Genomic DNA, 14,300 nt, shown 5'->3' with positions numbered 1-14,300 from the left:
TGAATTTCTTGGACTTTTTGGTTGAGTTGCAATAGAGCCAAATCACCATATTGTTTGAAACATAGTTTTGAAACTCGGATTGTTCAAAGAACTGAAAAAAGAAGAAGAGATTCAAAGTTTTTTTTAGATTGGATTAAAGTTACCTTTGATTTAGTGTGAAGCCACATGATGTGTTATTTATAGAGAGAGTAGCCTATTTCAATAGTGTGAAAGCCACCATTCATGAATGTTTAAATGCTTATTGGAGAGATAGGATGAAAAAAGAAAATAATTTTTTTGGAGAGATAGGGTGGATAAAAATAATTATATGCAGATGCAATAGCAACCTTTATGAAAAAAAAAAAATGCATAGAGAGAAAAAGTGAAAAAAAATAAAAAAGGATTAAAGCTCAATACTCTTTGATTGATTTGAAATCCTTGGAATTTTGATAACGTTTGTGGGGCCAGAGAACTTGTGACTCCGGCCCACTTTGCTTTAAGGCTCAAGGCTCGAGCCGAGAAGGGATATAACCGAGGACATACAGTGAGAGTCTAAATGGCCTAGAGATATAGCCGATGATGATTCTATCCTTAGCATCCCAACTCGCTCTTGAAGAAAGCGCAGGGACGGCATAGGAACAGTTTAAGGAAAAACTGAACACCTCCACATTGATGGAGAAAGGACCCCTGGACAGTATGGCGACAAAGGACAAAGGAAAGGATGCCATTACTGCAATTAAATACTCTGCTCCAGATAGAGTAATGCTTTTCAGCTTTTACAACCACCCCCAACCACTTGGGGTATGGGCTAATGGGACAAGTATCAGCCCTGGAAAGCTGAACCTACACGTGGACGTTGGAGGAAGAGTAAAGGCTAATATAAAAAGAGGTAAGCAATCCAGAAAAAGAGGCTGAGAAAAAAGGCCAAGAACCAGAGCCTCCCAGGCCATGCCGAGGAGAAAGACTTCTCGAGCAAACATGGTTCACCTCTGTATGAGTACCATGATTAACCACCGTCCGGTGACCAAGGCCTAACCTTTCAAGCCCACGCTCTACAAATTATATTGTTTGGGCCCTTAACGTACGAACCCAATACCATTTTTGGGGTCGTTAAAAATTAAGTCCTTACAATTGGCGCCGTCTGTGGGAAAGGCTTGTACGTTGGCACAAGCAGTGGATCGAGAAAGTCCCTCCATCACTTCCAGTAGCCTGTTGTTGTGCCCTAACATAAAGTTCCACTAGGGGCTACGCTTCGAAGCGTCAGTAGCGCGGACGGTTCTATGGGCTTCCAACGTCAGATCAACGTCCCACACCTTGGCCGAGGGGCTAATCCCCCCATACTTAAAGAAAATTCTAAGTTTTGGACAGAACCAATGTATTGTATGGTTCTCGGACTCAAACCTATGGGGAAACCAACTACTTAAAGAAAATCTAAGTTTTGGACAGAACCAAGGTATTGCATGGTCTTCGGACTCAAACCTATGGGGAAACCAACTACTTAAAGAAAAATCTAAGTTTTGAACAGAACCAAGGTATTGCATGGTCCTCGGACTCAAACCTATGGGGAAACCAACTACTTAAAGAAAAATCTAAGTTTTGAACAGAACCAAGGTATTGCATGGTCCTCGGACTCAAACCTATGGGGAAACCAACTACTTAAACAAAAATTTAAGTTTTGGACAGAACCAAGGTATTGCATGGTCCTCGGACTCAAACCTATGGGGAAACCAACTACTTAAAGAAAAATCTAAGTTTTGGACAGAACCAAGGTATTGCATGGTCCTCGGACTCAAACCTATGGAGAAACCAACTACTTAAAGAAAATTCTAAGTTTTGGACAGAACCAAGGTATTGCATGGTCCTCGGACTCAAACCTATGGGGAAACCAACTACTTAAAGAGAATCTAAGATTAGCCATTAGAAAAATGGATTAAGTCCTAGACAAAAGGGAAGTCCCGACCTATCTTCGGATCCCCAGCTCTAAGGGAACTAATACAAATGAGTGTTTAGGTCCCGTACAGTCATACCTCGGTCCTCGGACCGAATGCCAAAAATGATTAAGGTTATGAATGTTGTTAGGAATGAGGTAAAGCACCTTAGTACTCGGTGATCCTCTCGGATAGTTCATTTTGGGTTACCCATCCTTGGATGATCACTTCATACGCAATACAGAGCATTCAATTGTTATCTCGGTTAGTTTTATATGTATAACCTTTTCAGGTCGGCATTATTGTGCCTGTTAGTCTCAATAAGTTCAAAATAATAGCTTTTTGTTAACAAGGGTTTCGGCCCTAAGTATCGTTCAGAATAAAAAGAAATATAGCACATCCATTCACAGTGTAACTATTGCAGAAAAGAAAGAATACTTAGAATAAAATAAAGCCATCTTTTATTAATACAAAGAAATAGTACAGCGTACAATGAAGGGCTTAAGCAAGCCTATACCAGAAGTTAACTACAAAAGCAAAAAGAAAAGCAAAAAGGAAAAAGATACAAGGGAACGATAAATCCTTCAAAATTCTGCTCTTATGGCGACTAAGTGTGTCAGGATGACCCCATTGATGGAAGGGGAGAAGAGGCAGAAGAAGAAGCAAAAGCACTAGGATGCCCCTAGTGATGGAAGAGAAGAAGAAGTGAAGGTAAAAGGAGGCACCAGAAAAGGAGGAGAGGAGGAAGCGGGGATGCCTAGTCCCCGTGCCAACTCTGACTCCAATCAGGCCAGTGCCATGTTAGCAGCGCTCGAGAGAGAGCGGATGGTACTGACGATGAGCAACCCCAATGTTATCGCACCAAAAATCTGACGCGACCAGCATTTGCTTCAGATTTTGGCTAAAGGAAGAAGAGGCTTCTTTCCCACCTTGTCAAGAGGGAGAAGTGTTTTGAGTCTCTGTCTCCCTTGCCCTGACCGAGCCATTTTGAGTCTCGGAGAAACTTAATGCTTCTGGAGAGGGTGTGGTCCCCTCACCCTCATCTTCACCCTAACCATATCACTCCCTAAGGCTTAATCCCACTAGCAGTGAGGACTTTGAGCGCAGTAGGTGGTTTGGGAATTTGAAAAGATTGAGGGGTCTGTACGTAAAAGAAATGACCTCCTACCTTGCTTCTTATATGGAAAGCAAGTTTGGTGCATTTAATCTGTGCAGGTTTCCAAGAAAAGCTACAAACGAGATAATTCCCACTTAACTCCCAACGCCGTCTACAACCGTTGGATTGGTGTTGCCTCGTGAAGGGAACTTAGTAAAGATGCGCCTCGTGTAATGAAACGGCAAAAGCACGACGTGAGTAAAACTCAAGGAATGTCTCATAACCAAGAGCATTTCCCAGGCAAATGAAGAGACACTGACATTAATGAAGGATAAAGCTTGGCAAGCCGTGACATAGGCCCGACGTTACCAAAACCCTCCCCTCCGTTCGAAGGGCCGGACAGTAGGATTTTGAGGGGCTATTGTGGGGCCAGAGAACTTGTGACCCCGACCCACTTTGCTTTAAGGCCCAAGGCCCAAGCCGAGGAGGGATATAGCCGAGGACATACAGTGAGAGTCTAAATGGCCTAGAGATATAGCCGAGGATGATTCTATCCTCAGCATCCCAACTCACTCCTGAAGAAAGCGCAGGGACGACATAGGAACAGTTTAAGGAAAAGCTGAACACCTCCATATTGATGGAGAAAGGACCCCTGGACAGTATGGCGACAAAGGACAAAGGAAAGGCTGCCATTACTGCAATTAAATACTCTGCACCAGACAGAGCAATGCTTTTCAACTTTTACAACCACCCTCAACCACTTGGGGTATGGGCTGATGGGACAAGTATCAGCCTTGGAAAGCTGAACCTACACGTGGACGTTGGAGGAAGAGTAAAGGCTAATATAAAAAGAGAAGTAAGCAATCTAGAATAAGAGGTTGGGAAAAAAGGCCAAGAACCAAAGCCTCCCAGGCCATGTCGAGGAGAAAGACTTCTCGAGCAAACATGATTCACCTCTGTATGAGTACCATGATTAACCACCATCCGGTGATCAAGACTTAGTCTTTCAAGCCCACGCTCTACAAATTATATTGTTTGGGTCCTTAACGTACGAACCCAATACCATTTTTGGGGTCGTTACAAATTGAGTCCTTACAACGTTTATCTTCTATTTTTTTTTTTTAAATTTTAAATTTTGAGATTGATGTGAGTTTAAAAGACACTTTAACACTTGAAAATCTCTTGCATGCATGAATTTTTATTTCATTGAGAACTATATTGTATAGTCTTAAGTTATCATGCTTGGAAGTGTTTATATGCATCCATGCATGGGTTACATAGTGTCATGCTTTGTATAAAATGAAATAAAGAATATTGGTATTCTATGTGCAATTTTTTTTTTTTGTGATTTTTTTTAAAATACGAGAAAGTTGTTTTTACAACCATTGCGCTTTATAAGGAGAGTTTTATTTGTTTGCATTCTCTGTGTGTGCCATTCATATTTTGCGTATGTTGCCCCCTTAGTATTCATAGCATCTTGTCATCATTCTATTCATGTTTGTCTATGGATTTTTTGTGCACCTTTGATCATCTTTAAGTTTCCCTGGTGAAACACATGAAAATCTCATGCATGCATGAATATTTATTTCATTGAGAACTATATTGTACGGTCTTAAGTGATCATGCTTGGAAGTGTTTATATGCATCTGTACATGGGTTACATGGTGTCATGCTTTGCATAAAATGAAACAAAGAATATTGGTATTCAATGTGCAATTTTTTTGTCTGATTTTTTTTTTATCTTCTCAAAATAATTTTCTCCAAAAATTGTTCTATCATTAAAAAGAATGGGAGAAAGTTGTTTTTACAACTGTTGCTCTTTATAAGGGGAGTTTTATTTGTTTTCATTCTTTGTGTGCCATTCATATTTTGCATATGTTGTCCCCTTAGTATCCATAGCATCTTGTTGTCATTCTTTTCATGTTTGTCTATGGATTCTTTGTGCCCCTTTGATCATCTTTATGTTTCCATGGTGAAACTTTATAACTTTTTGTGCCTTATGTTAATCATGACAAAAAGGGGGAGAAAATAGGATTTTTGGAGATTTTATATGTTAGGAGGAGCAATACCTGTTTTTGTAAGGGGGGATGAGTTTTATTGAGCATTATGTACTTTGGGGTTTTATGCCCATTTTTTTATATATACATATTCGTGAGCTTTACTTGTATATTATTTGTCAATGTTTTCCACATGATGTGCATAATGTGTTTGTTAAGTGTTTTCAAGAAAGACAATTACAGAGCCAATCAAATCAATCAATCATAGTTCATGCTATGATTTCTTGAGACTAGTTGTTTTTAGATTAGGCTAGCTTAATTGAATATGAGTTCATTCTCTATTATTAGGTTATCATTGTATTGGGCCTATGTTTTGTAATGGATTGACAAAGAGGAAGATTGTAAGGTTCACATGTTTTGGTGTTGTCAAACCATGCCAAATTATGTGTCTTTTATTGAGTTTTGATGTGTCTTAAAGTTGTAATTAAAGATCAAGTTGAAAACACAAAGTTTGCTTAAGAAAAGTTCAAGAAAAATACACTTTTAGCATCTACCTTGATAGCTAGCTTTATATCTCTTGATCTAACGAGACCCTTTTAGGCCACCTTATGTAAATCTCGATAGCTGGCTAGATATTTCTCGATCTATCGAAATTCACATTTCAGCAAAAATTAGCAATGCGAAAAAGCCTATAACTTATTCGTTTGAAGCTTGATTCGAGATCCATTTAAATCGATATATTTAAAGGATGTTATAAGCCATCTATTAGAAATTTTTTTAGAGAGAGAAAAACTTTGTATGTGTGGCTAGGAATTTTGTAGCCAAGTTCTCTCAATTTCGCCATACTGAAGAGTTTCAAAGTAAATTTGAAGTTCATTTGGTAAAGAACTTAAGCCATGGCATCCAACATAGACTTGCTATGGTCAAGAAAACTTTCAATAAATTCTTGGAGTCAGTCGGAGGTTCTGGTTGTGATTGTAGGTACATCATCTATGTAGGTGTTCATATATTAAAGACTTCAAATGTTCTAATGCGGTATAAAGTTTTTACTATAAATTCATCTATTGGGATTATAGAGTCTACGGACAATGTTTTGTACTAGGGGTGAGTTTGGTTCAGCTTTTTGAAAAAGTGCATAATGAAAAAGTGGAGTTTTGTTAAAAGTGCATAATGAAAAAGTGAAGTTTCAAAAAGCTGAGTGTTTGGTAAAAACTGTTAGAAAGTGCATAATGAAAAAAACTGAGTGTTTGGCTAGCACTTATAAAAGTGGATTTTTGAGGGGTAAATGACCAAAAAGGACAATGTATATATAAGAGAATTTATTTCAAACTTTTTTTTTTGTTTTTGTTTTTGTGGATGTGAGTTTATTTCATACTTATTAAATCATCTATTTCATATACTTACTAAACAATAATAATAATAATAATAATAATAATAATAATAATAATAATAATAATAATATATTATTGGTATTATTTTAATAATGTTTGGGCAATTTTTCTTTTTTAGTGTCATAATTATTTGTTATTACTATTAATGACTTCTTATTAATATTAATTAAATCTAAATAATTTTTATCATCATGAAGCACAAAATAAAAATGTAAAAAGATGATAAAATATACACCAATAATCCAAGTTTAAATTGTACTACATAAAAATGTAAAAACATATAAAATACATATCAATAATCCAAGTTTAAATTGTACAGCACAAAAATGTAAAAAAGATGATAAAAGATGATTAAATTGATCCCTATCATAGTTTTGACCGGTCTCATCACAAAATTTGGTCACTAGATTGGTCCAACCTTCGGTACTAAAGGCAACACCTCTTGATCTATTCCCGATTTGAATCTGTTCCACACAAAGGTTACAAAAAGTAGTTATCCAGCTTGGATCATTATCCCATAATGCTCTAGCCTTTTTTGCCTCGGGATTGGAAGTGGTGTTTTTACCCATCTATAAAGTTAACCAGTGAGGTTGAAGCATATTAGCAAAACCATATCAAGCAAACAAAAAAATTAATCATTATTAAACTTTGTCTCTACAATCCTAACCAACTAAGGTATGTCTTAAAGCAACAGAGTTTACACCTGCAAAATCTGTCTCTTTCTCTATGTCTATATCCTCCCCCCAACACCACCACACTCACGCATGCACAAAAAGGTATGTCTTAAAGCAAAGTTGTAGGGGCACAAAAAATTTGTGCAGCAAGTTTCTTCACCTATATTGCAAGCAAATTTCTAAAAACCATATGCTAACCATACACATATATTTGAACAATGCATGCAATATAAATTATCTAATCTAATGTCAAGTCTCTATGACCGCTAGGCCAAGGAACATTTATATTTTTGTTTCATCATAAAATGGGTTTTGGGCAGCATCAAGCAATAATCCAACACAGGGAATGAGCAGATCACACAAGGCCTATTAGGCTCTTTGCATGGTTAGTGTATACACTAAAGAAGATAATTTTCTTAAATCAAACTTGTATAACTTGCTTAATTAATTAACTCAGTGTAACTCATTAACAAGTTAAAAATACTTTGAAAATTAACGAACTAATCATGAATATAAAATTTGCATTCAGTCCTAAGGTCGAGCTCATCTTGAACTCAATAATAAAGTGAATAACCAAACTTAATCAAGCACCTTTATACTTATCTAGATTAGGCATGCCTACAAACCTAGTACCAAAAACAAAAAAACAACTTGCAAAGCACTTCTCACATCCAGCTCGACAAAGCCCATGTTCACAAGTTTTTGCACCTGCTGTTCATTAACATGCCACTGTTGAAGACAAATTACAAGTTACAAATGCATCGACCCAATTAAAAAGAAAACTACAGATAAAAGTATAAACAAGTGTGACACTAAAAGTAAAATTCCATACTGTATTCAAGACCCTTTCACATGTGAAGATTGTGACAGATATGCAAGTATATGACTGCTCTATCGAGGTTCCTCATCAGATCACAAGCTTATATGGCTTTGCTTTGACGATGAACAAGCATGATTCTACAGACCAGAACGGCCCTCCGATTCAAAGCAATGTGGCTTAAAGATGAAGGTTATGAGGGCACTCAGTACGGGATGCAAGAATCACTGGTCCTCCAATGGACAAGGGTTCCCAAAAAAGTCAATCTCAACTGAAATATTGGAGTAAAAGGTACTTTGGGAATGCTAGGCAAGCTCTGATAAAAAGAGAAAGAAGCAGCCGAATCTATAGCTGAGCAGCAAGTATTTTCACTGCCATGGCACCCAGAGAAACAAGAGGAATTTTATATGATGGTTAATTACTTCATCTATGCCATCCTAACCTCAAAAGACAACAAGTAACTTAGCTTAAGCTTCAAAAGGATGATTATAAGAGGGTCAAGTGTCAACTATGATTCAACTATTCCAGCAGATTACAATGTTGAGAAATAAAGGTGTAACAATGAAAATTATAGTTATAAAAATAATTGCAATTTTTTTTTTTCTTTTCTAGATTAAGAATAGAACAAAACGCAAAGCTTAATTGGATTGAACTTTTTTGATTCAAGATTTAAGAAAAAAAAACATTGTTACAGATAGTATAAACACTGAATCCATTCTCTAAGGCTTAAACTTAAACAATACCCATTAATCTATTCCTGGGTTGCCGAGAAAACAAAAAAACTAATTCCAATCAACTAAAATTCCAATCAACAAAAACAATACCCATTAATCTATTTCTGGGTTGCGAGAAAACAAATCAAAGAGAGCTGAAGCTGAAGAAAACAAAAGCATGCAAGATCTGAAAATTTTTTTCACACACTCGGTTAAAAAAAAAAAAAAAAAAAAAAAAAAAAAAAAAACCCTTCTGAATTAGTTGGTACCTGGTGGTTTTTGGTAGCAGATCAGTGTTGCTTGGTGTTTTGGTAGCAAATCTCTACCTTCAAAACGTATTTCTCAGATTAGATTAGACGGAAATAAAATTAAAAAAAAAAAAAAAAAAACCAAGATCAGAATCGCGTTGAAGAAGACGAAGAAAGAAAGAAGAAGAAGAGGAAGAAGCTTACCATGGAGCAGAGCGCAGAAATACAAGCGAGGCTGGGAGGCGTGGGGGTGAGGGCGTGCGGAGTGAAGAGCAGAGAGATGAGATGGGTGAGTGTGAGAGAACTGATGAGTTTGTGTGAGTTTGCGTGAGATATTAGGGGTATTTTCGTAAATGCAACGTCCAACGGTAATAATGTCCAAAACGCCAACAGCGCGTTTTGATTTATGGACCTCAGATGTCCATAAATTCAGTGCGTTTCGGACTTGCATTTTGCCTGAGCCCAAAACGCAACTTTTTTTAAAAAGTTGCGTTTTGGACTCAACCAAACACATTTTCTTGTCCACTTTTTTATTTATGCGCGTTTTGGGCTTCAAAAAGTCCAAACAAACGCACACTAGATCTTAAACTTTTCTTTACTATAGTGGATTTTCTTTTGAGAAGGTTTGCTCCCAAGATTTTTTATTAGTGAAATTAGTTTGTTTCATTGACTTTCTTTGGTTATCATATCTTGTGTTATTTATTATTCCGTCGTACATGATTTTGATGTTTGATTGTTTAGCTAAGTACTAATCATAAGAGATCTTATTAACAACTTTGCCTTAAAACTTGTTAATTCTATCAACTGAAGTCTAAATTTCCCAGTATCAGTGAACCAGGTTTACACAAATAGAAAAGGTTAGTTGAGGACTTGAAGTCATTCTAGCTACTAATCGGCGTCAAGTGCATGTAGCAAAGAAGTCCACTGAAAAACGTGGGGCAATCATTTTGGCTACAATGTCTATGGGGTGTGGCTTCCTCATTTCGAACAAGGTGCTTCAGTTTGCAAGGATTGGAGCGTCCAACGATTAAGAAGATTTTTGCTCAGGTACGAGCAAATTCGGGTTATGAGTTTTGTGTTTTCGGTAATCAGTTTGTGAAATTTTTATTTTTTGAAAATTTTGATGGCGTATTTACGGTAATGGGTTTGTGTTTTGTTTTGAGAAACAGAATCAAATATGAGGTTCTGGGTTGGGTTTAGTTTCTTGTATTTGGAAATTAGTTTTTTTTTTTTTTTTTTTTTGAAAAACAGTATTTTGGTCCCTCAATGCTATGTCCACAATTTTCTCACACCAAATTTTAGGTAGTGGGTTGTTATTAGTTGCTATAGGTGAGCAAAAAAATTATTTATGTTATAGATTCAAATTAGAATCAATAACAACTTATGACCTATGATTTTTTGTGAACGTAACACTCTTCTTAAATTTTACAATTTTTTTTTCTTAAACTTTAAAATGTTCTTTTTTCAATCCTTAAAATTTGTAAATTTTTTTTAATAATAGTTTAGGGATAAAAATAGGGATGAAAAACAATTTTTTTTAATAGTTTAAGGATTAAAAAAGGAAAAATTTTTAGAGTTTAACAACAGAAAATAAAACATTTTCAATAGTTTATGCCCCGTTTGGTAGGAGTATTGCGGTTTTGGTTTTCAAAACAATATGAAAACTATGATTTAAAAAGTGTACTAAAAAGTAAAAATACATATTTTGAGTACTCATAATGCAAAAAAAAAAGTGTTTCGTAACATGTTTTTATAACATTTTTGGGTAAATTATGTATTTGGTCTATATCTTTTACACTATATTTTAATATGGTCTCTAATATTTCAATTGTGTAAATCTGATCCCCAATCTTTTAGTGCCAAGTCAATTTAGTCTTTGCCATTATCTTTTGGATGGAAATTGCTAACATGGCTAACAACTAAAATAAAAAATTAGTTTTTGTTGATGTGGCAATAAATAAATTTTTTATTTTATCTGTTTGTTACGTCAGTAATTTACATCCAAGAGATAATAACAATGACTAAATTGAAACGACACTAGAAGGTTTGAGTACTCATAATGCAAAAATAAAAAATAAAAAAAAAGTGTTTGGTAACCTATTTTTGTAGTATTTTTCTGTAAATTACATATTTGGTCTCTATCCTTTACACTATATTTCAATTTGGTTCATAACCTTTCAATTGTGTAAATTTGGTTCTTAATCTTTCAGTGCCATGTCAATTTAGTCTTTGCTATTATCTCTTGAATGGAAATTACTGATATGACTAACCATCAAAATTTAAAAAAAAAAAAAAAAAAAGTTTTCGTTGATGTGGTAATAAACTAATTTTATTTATTTTTTTTTTATTTATTGCTGTTTGCCACTTCAGCAATTTACATCTAAGAGATAACGACAAGGATTAAATTGGCATAGTATTGAAAGGTTAGGGACCAAATTGACACAAATGAGAGGTTATGGACTAATTTAAAATATGATGCAAAGGATAGAGACCAAATACATAGTTTACCTAAAAATTCTTTTAACTGAAAACACATAATTGGGGATATCACTATTCCAAAGCATGGTTTTCAGATCTGAAAGTTCAAAAAACCGGTAAAGGGAGAGGTTCAAGATTTTTAAGGTTCAACCGAGGTTGAATTGTGATGATGTCATAATTAATTTAGTAATTAATTTAAAATAAAATAAAGGTATAAAATTTGTAAATATTAGAAAAATTGACTAAAATATATAAAAATTTGATACAAACTTTCAAATAAATTTTCTTGATATTATAAGGTTAACATAAAAAGCACATTATAAGGTTAAAAGAAAAATAGTATAGCTTAAATAAGCATGAAAAAATATTGTATATAATCCCTTAAGTAGAAATTATTTTGATTAAAAAAAATCACTTTTAAAATAAATTCATGAATAGTAAATTCCTATGCAAAGGTATTTTTCTTAAATCAAAACTTAATTTAGCAATGAAAACAAATTTAATAATATTTAATACATTGAAATAGAGGTGATATGGAAGTCCAGAAACTATAAATCTTGTAAATCTAATATAAATATAATAAATTTTGTGATCATATTAGCTCACAAGGAGCTTGCCTGGTTTGTTGGTCACGTTATCAGCCTTAGAGCTGAATAAGAGGAGAGATCTCAGGTTCAACCTATGGTATGGTTCTATCGATTTTCTGAGTTGAAAAACCGGTTTTATGACTGGTTAATGCCTTAATGGTTAATCCGGCGGTCGGACTAGCCGGTCCGGTCTGGATTTGAAAACTCTCATTTCTTGCTAGCACTTTTCAAGTGAAAAATACCTAGAGTTTCAAAGAAACAATCTTGTTCTAGGATACCACTATTCCAAATTAAGCAGTAAATCAATAACTAATATTGTTAAATCCCAAATTTCGAAAATCTGTAAAAAAAGAAAAAAGAAAAAAAATTGAAAACCTAAAATAAAAGAAGTTGATATTAGTTTGTTAGAGTATGATCCAGATTACGTCCAGAAATTCTATTGAATTATCATATTAATCAACGTGAAGAAATCACCCTCGTAACTTATTTTAATATTCTTGCTTTATGTTTATTGAATTATCATATTAATCTACATGCATAAATCACCCTCATAACTTATTTTAATTTTCATGATTTATGTTTATTGAATTATCATATTAATCAACATGATCATAACCACATGATTTTCCAGCGTTTTAATCTCTTCCAGTCCTTCATTAACATAAATAAAGGCTAAAATTGAAACATTAAAATTAACAAGACTTTAATCGCATTTAATTCCATAGCTTAGAGGTGCCCTAGAGGAATCTCACAATATGAAATATGTAATAACTTATACCTAAGCAGATCATTAGCCGTGGAAGCTTCAATTTAATTAAAGGATCCAAATCACTAAATAAACAATGAGGAACATTCTGAAAACCATTATGATAAATACACTAAACAAGATGAAAAAAAAAAAAAAAATCTTATAATCAATATATATATATATAACCGAAATCTTTGACTTTTTATTGACCTCTTTAAAGCTTGCTATATCATTATCATTTTTTTAAGCAAAATTATTTAACTTTTTTAATTAACAATATTAATTTCAACCTGAGGAGGACTAATCTTTGACATCAATAGTCAATGTCCAAACTTAACAAGGAGTGAAACTCTATCTCTCTAATAAGTCCAACCTAAACTCAAACTCAAATGTTGATAATTTATCTTCAAATTTGTGAGGTTAATCATGAACACGATAAAAGCAGTGCGAACCCCAATATATATATATATATATATATTTTTTTTTTTTTAAAGCCAAATAGAGGTATGAGCTCTTTTTCTGTTATTTTCTTCTTCTCTACTTTGTTAAAATTTTTATTTTATGGTTTTTCATGTATTTTTTTAAAAGTGATTTTTAAAGTTTTGATTTGTTAAAATTTAAAACTTATTGCTTTATGGGTTTGTGTATTTTTTTTCTTTTTCTTATATTTTTTTTGAATAGTCATATATTTTTTGAATTGTTTCAATAACTTATTCTTTAATTACATATTTTTTTTTGGTATTTTGGAAGTTCTAACATCTAAATTTGTGTTAGTTTTTGCAATATTTGAACATGTTTAGCAGATTTCAATGTCTATACCATATATTATTCTTTTGAACGTAATCAATTTTTCTTTTATATTTATCTATTGTGTAATCATATACATTTTGTTTTGTTTTAAAAATTTATAGAAAGTAAATCTTATGATTCTTTAATATTTTTTGGCATTTCAAAAGTTCTAATATCTGAATTATTCTTTTGATGGTAACATATCTTTCTCTTATATTTCTCTATTGTGTAGTCTGTCTGTCTGTCTCTCTCTCTCTCACACACACACACACACACACACACACACATACTTACATATATATATAATGTGTGTATATATATATATTATCTATAATTTGTTAGCTCTGAATTTTTTGATTTCTTTCAATAGTTATAGTCATGGATTATTCTTTTGAATATAACTCATCTTTCTCTCATATTTCTCTATTGTTTAGTTATATATATATTGTTTAAATAATTTCTAAACAGTTAATCATCTGATTCTTTAATATTTTTTGGTCTTTCAGAAGTTTTAATATTTTAATTTTTGAGTTAATTTTTTGTAGTATCTGAAACTGTCTGACAAATTTTTTTATAAGCCATTGCATGTTCAAGCAATAATTTCTTCATCAAATTGTAACCCAAATTAAAGTCATACAAGAGCAAATCATGTAATGGTGTAGTTTCTTAATCAATTTAAGATTTTATAAAATTATTTTAGTCTACCTCACAAACAGGTAGGTCCCATGCATAACACAGGTTAGCGACTAGTACACTATATAATAAAAGTTGGGATTAGAAACCATGGTTGCGCCAAATGGCTTCACCATATTGTAGAAATTTTTTTAGATTTTTAAAAAAATATATAATTTTTCT

General features: G+C 33.5%; 1 long non-coding RNA gene across 1 annotated transcript; it reads right to left on the bottom strand.

The window, feature by feature from the left end:
• Nucleotides 1-7,662: 7,662 nt before the first annotated feature.
• LOC126700310 (uncharacterized) lies at nt 7,663-9,333 on the bottom strand. The gene is made up of 3 exons (XR_007647100.1): nt 9,048-9,333; nt 8,865-8,921; nt 7,663-7,794 (listed from the first exon to the last, which is right to left on the bottom strand). It is a non-coding gene; the product is annotated as an uncharacterized LOC126700310 (long non-coding RNA).
• Between the last annotated feature and the right edge of the window lie 4,967 nt (nt 9,334-14,300).

The sequence above is a fragment of the Quercus robur genome, chromosome 9 (assembly GCF_932294415.1).
Source record: "Quercus robur chromosome 9, dhQueRobu3.1, whole genome shotgun sequence".
Lineage (NCBI taxonomy): Eukaryota > Viridiplantae > Streptophyta > Magnoliopsida > Fagales > Fagaceae > Quercus > Quercus robur.
The sequence above is the reverse complement of the archived record's forward strand: the minus strand, read 5'-3'. Positions and strand labels throughout refer to the sequence as shown.